This window comes from Tyto alba, unplaced genomic scaffold, assembly GCF_018691265.1.
Source record: "Tyto alba isolate M040663 unplaced genomic scaffold, T.alba_DEE_v4.0 Super-Scaffold_6, whole genome shotgun sequence".
Lineage (NCBI taxonomy): Eukaryota > Metazoa > Chordata > Aves > Strigiformes > Tytonidae > Tyto > Tyto alba.
Window position 1 is genome coordinate 2,754,621 of NW_024881327.1, and position 12,178 is coordinate 2,766,798.

Genomic DNA, 12,178 nt, shown 5'->3' on the forward strand with positions numbered 1-12,178 from the left:
AAAATAAAGGGGGCAAAATGTTCAGCAGTGAAGCAAACCAGACCATGCGCTGACTTTTTTTTTTTCTTTTTTTGTCCACAATACAGTGCTTGAATGACACTGAGATCAAAATTAACTGTGTGGTCTGTCATCTTAAAATACAACAGACTGACTTGCTTAAAAATTGTCATGTTCCAGCTGGAAATCATAACTTTATCTCAATACTCCAGATGTCCACAAAGTTTCAGCATATGCACATATACCTTTTCTGTATATTTAATATATAAATACTTTATTATATACAAGTGTGTCATAGTTTATATATAATTTAAGTCATTTAAGCAGAAATTTTAGAAGCTGTCTGCTTAATGCATGGCACATGAATGTACGATTCTGGCATAATAATATACTTTTGTTGGTAGCAACAAGATTAGAAATGGTAATATCATCATATTTTCCACTCTAAGATTAATTTTGATATTCCAACCATCCACATATCCCAGAAAACGTTTTCTGACAATAATTCTGCTTATGATCTTAGGCCAAAGGAGATTGTTTAGATAAGAAAAAGGGGAGCAAGCTTGTTTAGGACAGAAAATTGAAAAATCAGTTATTTACATTTAACTGTTGCTTTTTTCTTTTTTGACATAAAGATGGTTTAGCGATGCCATCAGTCATCCCAACAACAACACATATTTCAGTACTTAAAAGGAGATCTCATTTTCCTTTTTAATTAAATCAGCAACAAGAATATTTAAATGTTGCAGTTCACTTGTAGATTTTTATAACATTTAAATGATGGCAACAGAGACTCTAAATCCCTATCAGTTAAATTTTTCACTCCACAGGACACAGGCTGAACCTTATTCTTCCATTTTTGCTGAAATACATAAAAGTCTCTTTTCCTTAAATAGGCTAAAGCAACACAATTTTAGTTCCCATTATCATTTGTCTTCCTTGGTTGATGACAAAATTTCTCTTTCCAGGCAGAGATAACCTGAAGCACCTCCTGTAAGGAGTAGTACCTTCAGCTCATTCTGTATCTTTAGTCTGACTATTTTCAGACGCACTCTCCAATATCTCTAAAATTATTTACAAATAAAATTTATGTTATTTTCCATCATAATCACCACCACTATTTTTTTTTTATTTATTACAGAGAGGCTAAGGTTAAAAGAAAAAAAATGGGGGAAATTTAGCATTGTAAATGGTGTGTTGGATATAGAAGAAACTTGGCTGTTTCCAACTCTTCTGTGTTTACCCAACATGTGCCGAAAGCAAGTCAGTGTCTTGTCTTGGGACTTTTTTGTTTTCATTGCCAAGTCACGTGGCGACGTGCCCAGCCAGCAGCGTAACACAAATGACCATCTATGGCCCTGTCAATGGTGAGTATAGGACAGCGCCTGCCGCTGAGCTGCTGCTGTTCCAGTCCGGGCAGGAGTAAAGCCCAGATTCAGGGTACGTCTGCAAAAGGCTGACAGGCAAACGCGAGGTTGCTCTGCTCTCATACCAGGCTTGACTTCAGCACACAGGAATATCCATGCCTGCAAGTCAGGGTTCACTAGCCTAGGACAGCACTAATTCCGTTTGTAAAGCTTAGGGTCCAGACAAAGCAAGTGCGTGTCTGCTTGAAAAATAACATGCAGACTTATTCATTATCACATCAGCCCACGTAGCAAAAAACATAAAGACCTTCCGAGAGCAAATTTTTATTCCAGTGGTAGAAATACATGATCCTTGTCTGCAAAGGCATGTTCTCCACCTCAAAGCTATTCTTTTAACAGCAGACATTGCCCTTATTAATTTCTTGAGCAGATATATCCTAGGGATATATCACTATTAAGGAGGAAAAAAAAAAAAAAAAAAAAAATCAATTCCTGTGTTCCTTTGCAATGACGCTGACAGCAGTGGAAGCTCTACATAGGTGGGTCCCCAAAAAGTAACACTGCTGTGCCACAGATACAGAGAGCCCAGCAGTCAAAATTATGCAAGAAAATTGTTCTGCTACATTGCCCTCATCAGTAGGAAAACAAAGAAGGGAATCAAAAAGAGTTCAGATTACAGGAAAAAAAATGGTTTAATTGTAATTACATCCTCTTTCCAATTAGCTGAAATATGTTTTGTAATCCCAGTGTTTTAAAGGGCACGCATGTTTTCAGGGAACGCATCAAGCTTGTTTAAACAATAGAAAATAAAACTTATTTTCTCACGCGGAGTTTTTGGTTTTGCCAAACAATTAATTACTACAATGTAAGAATGAACATTTAAAAGTAAGTTTATAATAAAATTCAATCAGTGAATGGCAAAAGCAAGTAATTAAAAAAATCATAACTGGGGTAAAGCGAATATTGAGAAATTTCAGCAACTCACCGAAAAGCAGGCCTAGCAGCACATAAATATTTTCAAAAGGTCTGCTTCGGTGTTTGTGATTTTGTTTTTTCCAATACTAGATATTCTTACCCAGGATTTTTATATACATTTTTAGTTGTTCTAATAGGTGTGCTAGAACAGTTAACGGAAGACAAACAGTAAAGCGGTAACATTGTAATGGAAGCAGACATTAATTGCAACAGAGGTGAGGTTTCTGGCCCGCTGTGCCTGCAAGAACAGTTGCGTGCAGGGGTTCGGTTCTGGGCACCGGGAGAAGGTGATGACTTTCAGAGCCAAGTGACAACGAGAAACATTTGAAAACAGATGTTCAAAGGGAAAACTAGAGACATTAAGTTTCTTGGCGGGCAGCTACAGAATACTGTCTTTTTGAAAGCAAAATACTTTGACTGTATGAGAAAATAGTGGACAGAGATGATCAGAATCTTATCTAAGGATGCCAATACATAAGGCATATTTTCATAGTTACTCAAGAATTCACGTTCTGAAGTAGGCACTTAGTTCAGATTGTAACAGGCTGTTTTATCTTTTTTATCCCATTTTCATAATGTTTTTTCTTCCCGATACCTTCTTTGTATCACATTGTTTTGAAATTTAATGGAGCGGTCCTTGACTTTGAGAAGCAAACTAATACCAAGCACCATCAGGACCCGTAACTCCAAGCGCCAGGACGCGGTGCTGGGGAGGAGGGGAGACAGGTAGGTGCTTGTACATCTCTGACAGTGCCAACAGGAACTGGCTGCTGGACTGCAGAGGACATTACAGGTGTTTTCAGGGATGCACTAAATCCTTCACACTGAAAATTCTCCGTCAGACTCATTCCCAGATTCCCAGTATTAGGATATGTAATAGGTTTATTTTTATGCTACATTTCTGGATTTGTGAAAAGCATTAAAAAAAAAAATAAAATATTTAGAGGAATGATGCCCCTCTTCTGGGAAGCACCCTACTATTTGCATTTCAATCATCGACTCCTCAGTATAACCTGGTCTGTGTACCTTTTAAACACAGAAGTTCATATGGAAGCCCTTCTATCCAGACTACCCACCTTGGAGGGAGAGGTTCTCCAAAGGTAGGGGGGGAAGCTGTCCAAGCCTTGAGGGAATCAGTCATACACAAAATGAACCCTAGCCAGGTAGCATCTACCACAAAGTGTGTGTGTAAAGGCATTGAAGTTTATTTGGTGTTTTACAACACAACACACAAAGTAGATTGAAATAGACCACCACAGATAAAGAATGAAGAGTAAATACATTTTTCAATGTTCTAACTTTTTTTGAATTCCTGGGTTTGGCCCTCCTGATCTTAACAAAAGAAAAGGAGCAAGTGGAAAGCAGACGAGAAAAGCAATTTTTGTTTGAAAGAGTCCTATCTATCTCATGTATGGAAGAATAACGGGCTCACTTCTGCCTCAAGTCATTCCTGATCGAAAGCAGACTGGGTCCCTCATAATCCTACAAGCGATTTGCCCTTTGAGAAACAGAAAATGCAGTTCTACAGCAATATCCAAAACATACCTCCAAAATGAAAGTACAGAAATATTTTGAATGAAAACTATCAGAATTAACCACAACTTTAAAAACTGGAGCTAGTTTTCTAAATGAAGATTTGAAACCTGCGCCAGAAAACCTCTGTATTTGTATTTTGGGGTATTAGCTAGCCACCTCCATGAAATCTACCTTCCAATGAAGACCTAACTCAATTCTACTGCTTCAGAATCATGCCAGAGCTCCACCAAAAGGTAAACAGTCACCATCATGCTGTATTAAAAAGCAAGGGCTTTTCTTAGGTAACACTGACTGCCGTGTCAGCAAGTATCTATGTTTAGATATATTTTTATATGTATATATTTAGATGTATTTATATCTATATTTAGTTACTTATCCAATAAAATCCAGGATGTAATATTTTTTCATCATTTATTAATATCGGGATGTATAACAGACAGTTATATCTCTCCAGCTCCTTGGTGGCCCAACTGGAGAGCTGGTAGGCAGAGGAGGAACGGAGGGTTGGAAGCGGCGGGAGCGTGGGAAGTGCTGTGGTTCCCTCACTAGACAGGATTCACAGCGCTTCTGCATCTGTGGCTCTCAAGCAGCTGGCACGGCAGGCTTGCCAGGTAGCTGTTAAGCTAGCTCTTAACCATAATGTTTAATTTGTTTTCTACAACCACAGCTTTTGTAGTTTGCTGGTATAAGTGGTACTGTTGAAAATGTGTAATTTTCTAAACTTCTTCTGACAGTTACTATTTAAGAGACTGAAATGCACATACCAACTCATCCGAAATTTGACAGTAGTCATTGATATCTGGAACTATACTCTGACAAAATTCCTAATATAATGTAAGCTTTTCCACCAGATTTATCATTGGTTGAGAGCTGTTAAAAATTAAAACAACAACTTAAACTAGCAGTGAATTAATTAACAACTGTACTGAAAATAAATACTCAGTACAAAAGTAATTCCAACTAAACTAACTGCTGAAGTAACATTTACTCATTTTTAGAAATGTTAAAAATGTACATGTATGACAAGGCAAGAAGGTGAAGTAAAGGGAGAACAGATTTTTTACAGAAACTGCAAAGCATTCAACACACAGACACCCTTCAGGCTGTACTAATACAAATACGTTTACTCAAGCATTAAGTTTCCTGATGCTGAACAATCCCTTATATTATGAGAAAGAAACGTGGTCTGTTTTAAATCCTACAAGGATTCACATTTATGTAGGACTGGAATTATCAGTTAAAATAAAAATGGGAGAGAGGGCATAGGTATGGGACATGAGATGACACAGGATGGGATGGGACACGGGACGGGGACACACAGGGGATGATGACATGAAAACCAACACCAGTTTGGGTTCTACTCTGCAAGCATTCAGAGGTATTTTTTGTCTATACTAACAGATTTCAGAGGGGATGCAGGTTGTCCTACAATTTAATCCTCATGCTGAATAACTAGAGAGCTATAACTGGGAACCAGCCCCACCGGCTGCAACCTTTTAATGTTTTTATTACTTGTCATTCACAGCTTAACAATTTGAAAATGTAAATTCACAACAAATAACATTTTCCATATTTTAGGTTAATATACAGGAGTGTTTAGTCTCACCGTAACCGAACACACACCCAGGAAAATCAGTATGGTGCAAGAGCTAACACGGGTACTGCATTATGAGCACACTATGAAACTAAGTTTGACTTTTCATCTGAGAAACTTCATACACACAGAAGAGAAACATAAACTATCTGCATTGTTTGTGAACGCACTGGTAAAGAAATCCTGCTGTAATTTAGTTGTTAAAAACTTTTCTGTCTATCCTAAAAAGCGGCAGTTGTACCTGTGCCCATTTTCCATTATGGTTTGTCAAAGGCATCAAGGTAATTTCTGTACTAAGGAAACCAACAGTAGTGATAGTGCCAGTATTCAGCGAACACAAGCAATTCTTTTAGGGACAGGAACCATTTTTCATCTCTCTATACCACTGCAGGGACATTTTTCAAAACATGCACCAGTGAGATAACACATTTAGCTTGGGTACAGAAAGAGAGGAAATTGTGCTCTTGTGCACATTCATTGTTCCCAAAAGTCATAAAGACACAATACAGCTTTAGCAAAATGGCTAAACTTCATATCTCTGATATGGTTAGATCATAAGAATTAGTCTGGTAGTCAAAAATCTGTCTGGCTTGGTAATTCAATAGTGTTACATAACTAGCTCACAGAATATCCAGTGATGGATGTAACAGTTAAAATATGACACAGGTAACAAGTTTTACTGATAAAGGAAGCAAAGAGGTAAATTGTAACAAGGCATTAATAGCAATACAGGTTCCAATTTACAGCTGAATTGGCCCAAAGCATAGGAAATTATGACTTGGAATGCAGGAATGAACTGACCTGCAAGTGGGCAAATAGGTCCTCCGCCTCTGATTGTGCTATACCATGTGGAAGGTTATACTGTGTGCTGATTGATATATATTCAAAGAAAATATGGGGACAAAAATATATACATAAAAGTTTGAAAAACTGTACTAGCCTGAAACCAAAAGTGAACAGAAGAAAAGATAGACAGCCACTCCTATATGTAGTATGATATACTTTCTCAGTGCTATCACTGGAACAGCACACGCACTGTTGTCTTTTTTTTTTTTTTTTCCTTTTAACTTTAATATATTTGATTAACGAGATGCTCTATAAATCATCACATTTCATCTACCACCAGCCACCAAAGTTAGGTGATTTATTTATTTTTATGCCTACCCACCAACAGTCACAGTGGGCTTAAAACTGGACCTCCGCCTCAAATATCTGGTCTTTGGGTTACACATAAAGACGACTGCTTTGTACTACTGAAATACATACTTTCGTGAGAAAGAATGAACATCATATTAAAAAGAAAAAAAGGTAGAGTAACTACTGGATGCCCCGATATTAAAGGAAGCACACGGTTGCTGTCAGTGAATTTGTAGGAAAATTAAAACTTTAACTATGTTTTAAAACTACTTGAAGAAATTATGGTAGTTTTGGAGTCTAAATTCTAGGCCCTTTTACCAGCCATTCGGTACTCACAAATAGTTCTGACATTTCATCAGGTCGCTGCCTCATGTAAAGCTTGGATATTACCAGCTGACACATCAGTAGTCTATGCTACTGACACTCACTGGAGGTGTCCTAGACTTAAAATACTATATGAAAAGGAACTGCTGGAATGGAAACCAATACATAAAAAGTGGTACTTATACAAAAGAAATACATATGTCTGAGATTCTTCCACTATGACAATATGACTTACTTTAGGTGTCAGCACCATCTTAGTACCATGAAGTTTTAGTACTATAACATTTTTGCTGAAGTTCTTCTATACACACAAAAATAGCCCCATCAACAACATATACTAACTTTTATGGAAGGAGGAGAAGCACCGGGAAGTAACAGCAACTGCTAAAGACAGTAATAATCTATCAGCCTGGTTCTCAAGAGCACTGGAAAGTGAAAATAACACTACAGCTTTACTCACAACTTTTGTGACATTTATTCAACAATGTAATCCTAACGCAATTATATCTTGTGCTTGATGCAGTGCAGGATGGTATATCCCCTGTCACGCTATCTAGATTGGTGATCTTAATGAAAGTTGTGGCAGTGAAAAGAAAGATATTTAAAAGGACGAATAACCATCTAGCCCCTCTGCACACTACAAACATCCTTGGGTATCTGAAGTTACTGCTGTTTTGGGGATTGGCATCATCCAGAGACATTTGCAGATCTATTGGAAGAATTTTCCTCCCAGGTGCCCTCTTAGACAGCTTTTTAAAAGCACTTGTGAAGCCCATCTCATGCATTAATTGAAGAAACAACAGCCTTTCACTGTTCCCCTGCTGTTGTTCTCTGGCACCTGAAACAGGGAACAAATAACTACCCCGTCCATGGTACATAGCTGCTTGGCTCCAGCTGCAGTTAAGAGTTTGTTCAGGTATGGACAAACTACTTCAGCTTCCTTCCCCAAACAGGCTAGCTGATAGACAAAGCTATGGTTAAGTGAAACATTCACTTTATTGCAAAGAAAATGAATGTAAAAAATATCTGGTGTCCTCAGTGTTTGCACACATTGCAGCACTGCACATAAATACTTCTGCAGAGTTGGCAAATGCTCAATCTATTCATGCCCAGCAGACTCTGTGGGCTACACTCCTCACGGTGCAGAATGAAAACTCCAACATGCTCTGGGAAAACAGCAGCAGCAGAATATCTTAGTAAAATGAAAACACTCGACAGCATGGCAGATGTACTTTATATCAGCTATTGCACTTGGAAGACCAAAAAGAAGACTTTGTGGACTTGGCTGTAACAGTAGACATAACTTTATTTGTTCATGTAGGCCTGTGACATCTTTTTGGTTTATTTCATTTTTTTCCTATAGGCTACTTGCATCAATTTCAGTGATACCTGCCTGATGAATACTTCTGTGACCTATTTTGTATCAGGGGCAGTCTTTTAAGATGTGGATCTCCATTCACCTTGCTGGACTGATTTTGAAAATAAGACAGTTTGTAGGTCATCATCACATCTTATCTAGCCAGATTTCACAAGTTGTGAGTTTGGGGGAGTTGTTTTTAAAAGGCATCTTCCCCAAAGTATAAAAGAGACAAGAAAAATTAAAAATTGCGATACTCAAGATGTTGCTAAAGCACCTTATATATGCAGAGCTACTGCTTGTTATAACTGCATGTTAAACATAATCATAATTAAGATGTCTTTGGCAAATCCTAAAAACTAAGACGACTTGCTGCCTTACTCCATGACTGAATTCTACACCACACTGTAATCTCCCCATTGCTTGTTATAAAACAAAAAAAAAATAATACCTATCAGAAGAATTACTGAGCAAAGGCAAAATCTACCCACAGTACCCAGAATGTCACTGCAGTCAAAACAGACTTTTAAATGTTCAGAATATATTCTGCTCCTGAACAGATTGATTAGACCCGATCAGAACTAATTACATTCCTTGTCACCGCAAAGAGAAACAACCTACCCTGAAATTATACACACTTGGGACACAGATGCTCAACTTGAATAAGCTTCTTGTGCTGGCAAGACGCAACTATTTAGTACATACTATTGACATACTATTTAGTATTTCCCTGGTAAATAGATGAAGTGATTTTACAGTGAGAATTTAACATTTTTTTTAACTGCTAGATAACTGTACAGCACGTTGTTCTGAAAAGCTTAAATGGAACACCTTACATATAAATGACAGAGCAAATAATTGCTTTTATAATTTTGAGTGCAAATACATTCACTTCAAGTACTATTTATTTCTTAATATATCAAGTAACCTTAAGTATGGGAGACTTATACAGTAAGGACTTCTTCCCTGAATTAAGCTTAAGTGATGTATAATGACATAAAAAAGAATAAATCATACAGGTAAACTGTGTAATGATAAACACTTATGGCCAAATACTGTGCCAGTGATTCTGAATGGCTGGTCCCTTCTCTAAAACTGTTTTGAATCTTGCTCAGCTCTCAGTGAAATAAATCAGCCTTCTTACCCAGAGAAAACAAGAGGAAGCGCCAAGTTTCATTTTTCCCAAATAAATTAGTAACCAACACGGTGACTGGCCAAAAACAAGGAACCACACAGACCGGCACTTCTCCTAAGAGGACAGTAAGGACACATCTGCATTTGTGCTTTAGCTTGGATCAGAAATGTGCTTTTGAAGGAAATCGCCAACTGTCTCCACTTGCTTGTTCTCCAGTTTGCGTCCTGGAGAAGCCTCTCAAGAAGGTGAACTGCTTTCCTGTCAGGTGAAATGAATGTAACAAACTCCAGCCACTAACGAGCTTCAGTCCATGAAAGCAGACTAGAGCTAGTCCAAAGTGAAAAAGCAAAACCCCAAACTCAGTGACTCTGAAATGTGTAGTGCAGATACCATGCCTTCAGCATGATTTTTAATACTACCGAGCCACTCACGTTTCTGTGTACTACTTGCTAATATAAGCTATACATACAGAGTAGATGTATAAACTAGCATGAGGTATCTAGCTAAACCATACAATCTAGAAGCTTTTCAAAAATAAATGTGTATACCACAAGAGATCCTGGTTTTATATTTTGTGTAAGTCACAATTTCTGGAAGGTTGAACACATATCTTGCTAAACAAATCTGTTGAAAATTAATCTCTTTAATTTATAGGCTTCCTTGAAATATTTTTTTAAGTGTACAGTATATTAATGTGTAATATATTTTAAAATAGGGTATCACGCATATTAGTTTACATTTACACATTCAGAGTCCATGTATAGACTCATCCTAGACTGTAACTTTATTATTTTGTCTGTTGTAGTACAGATTTTACTATTTGATTGCCTGCAGCTGACCTTCAGAATTCAATTAATTCCACTCCTTCCTTCTGCCTTGCAGTAAAAACCTCCCAGACAAAACAAACATGTCTTGTTTGTCTTCAGTTTGATCACAGGATAGTTTGTAAAAGGCTAGTTACAAAGAAAAGTGTATTCCTTAAGATTTAAACCCATTTTTTCTGACAATTATGAAGGAAGATTTTCTCTTTATGGACTCATTATTTTGGTGACTTATGCACCTCCTTAGCCTGGAGGTGGACACTCTTAGAGAAAGAGCATCAGCCTAGAAACAGCACTTGTCTAATGTGAGGGCCCCACGTTATATTTCCCCATTTTATTTCTTAAAATTAGATTTATGTTAGAATGAACAATCCAGAATGGATGACAAGAAGAGTGGTTTATCTATTCCTATACTGAAAGTCAATATAGTTTATCTTATCTTGACCAACAGCAGTTTAAGTTTTGTCCTTACTGAAAAAAGTTTTTACATTGAATAGTTAGGAGTGTGCAAAATATAGATAAATTGTTTCTTTAGCATAACTAGAGTACTTAGATTACATTTGGAAACTACTGGTAAATCATTGTTAGTAAACTAAAAAAAAAAAAAAATAATGAAAACAAAGCATTCTTTTAAGTGCTAATAAGATGTAAAAGTAGCAATACATATCTTTCACTCTGAAGTCAACACTACCTGTATGTGAAACCTTCTCTTCAAGTATCATGACAACTTGGACTCCTAGCTATCCTTTACCTCAAAAACAGCTGAGATAGGAAAAAAAAAAACAAAAAAAAACCCAAAAAACTCATCTGGCTGTGGCTTAATAAACAACCTCTAGTTCCATATCGAAAAGGTAATTTTTGACTTGTAGGTTACTTCAAAGACAGAGGGATTTTGTCAATACCAAAACTGGTAGCACTACGGTCAGCTTCAGTGGGGATCATATGGTTCCTCGTGTATGAACCATGAGATTCCACCTGATCCTCTGTTCCTCTCAGCAGTTCTCAGATCGTGGTATAATGCTGGTCTGTCTTCAGTTTTTCTTCTCACTGACCTCTCTCTAACTGGTGTTTTCTCATCTGTCTCCCTGCCTCTTCTCTTGGGCTGTCACACCTCTTCACCACCCCTTGTGAGCTCCAGAAACACTGCCTAAGGTGCACTATACAAAAATGCCCGACTTCACCTTCTGCCTCACTTCATATGCTAAGGTCTCTAGAAAAACGTTTCACTCTTCAGAAAACAGTGGCCCCAAATACCCTTGTCTACTACAGTTTTCTACCGTGAACTAAATGATAGTTATTCTAGATGTTAGAACCCACATGATCCTTGTGCCTCTGGGCCAGTTTACTAAAGCTACTCTGTAGTCACAAATAAAACTTACACAGTACATTGATCCTGTTTCTCATCTGAAGGATCCCTCTATTCCTTTTCTGTTTCAGGGAGAAATCTCAAACACAGCACTGAACAGAAGTGTTACTCAATAACAAAGGTGTTTTGTTTATTTGAGGTCAACCAATTGATTAGACAATTCGTACAAAATACGATGATAATTTTTTTCAGAACAAAGAATGATTAAATTAAAGTTAAAAAAGCTAGAGAGATCAGAGAACATTTAAAAATACTGTAGTTTTTGTCATAGAGGGCAAAACAAGGCAAAGATTTTTAAGTTCTCTGACTAGTTGTGCTGTATATCAGTGAAAGTGAGCACCCAGGTTTGCAGAAAGGCCGAGCCGCTCAGTACTTTTTGTTTGGAGGAAAATAAGTTTGTTCCCCTACAGTCATCCTCTTTTGCCTGCCAAGACTCTAACGAGCCCATGCACTTAGACTTACCACATTAATTACATTCTCACGCCCTAAAGGCAATGTTGCCCAAAGCTGTCCATTTTTCAGTCATTTCATAAACCTTCAGAGACTGCAGTTTTCCAAATGGATTTCGA

The 12,178-nt window shown here is 37.4% G+C and overlaps 1 protein-coding gene across 4 annotated transcripts in view; it reads right to left on the bottom strand.

The window, feature by feature from the left end:
- The window catches only part of PALLD (palladin, cytoskeletal associated protein), a 200,600-nt gene that overhangs the window by 38,175 nt on the left and 150,247 nt on the right, over positions 1 to 12,178 (bottom strand). The window lies entirely within an intron of this gene.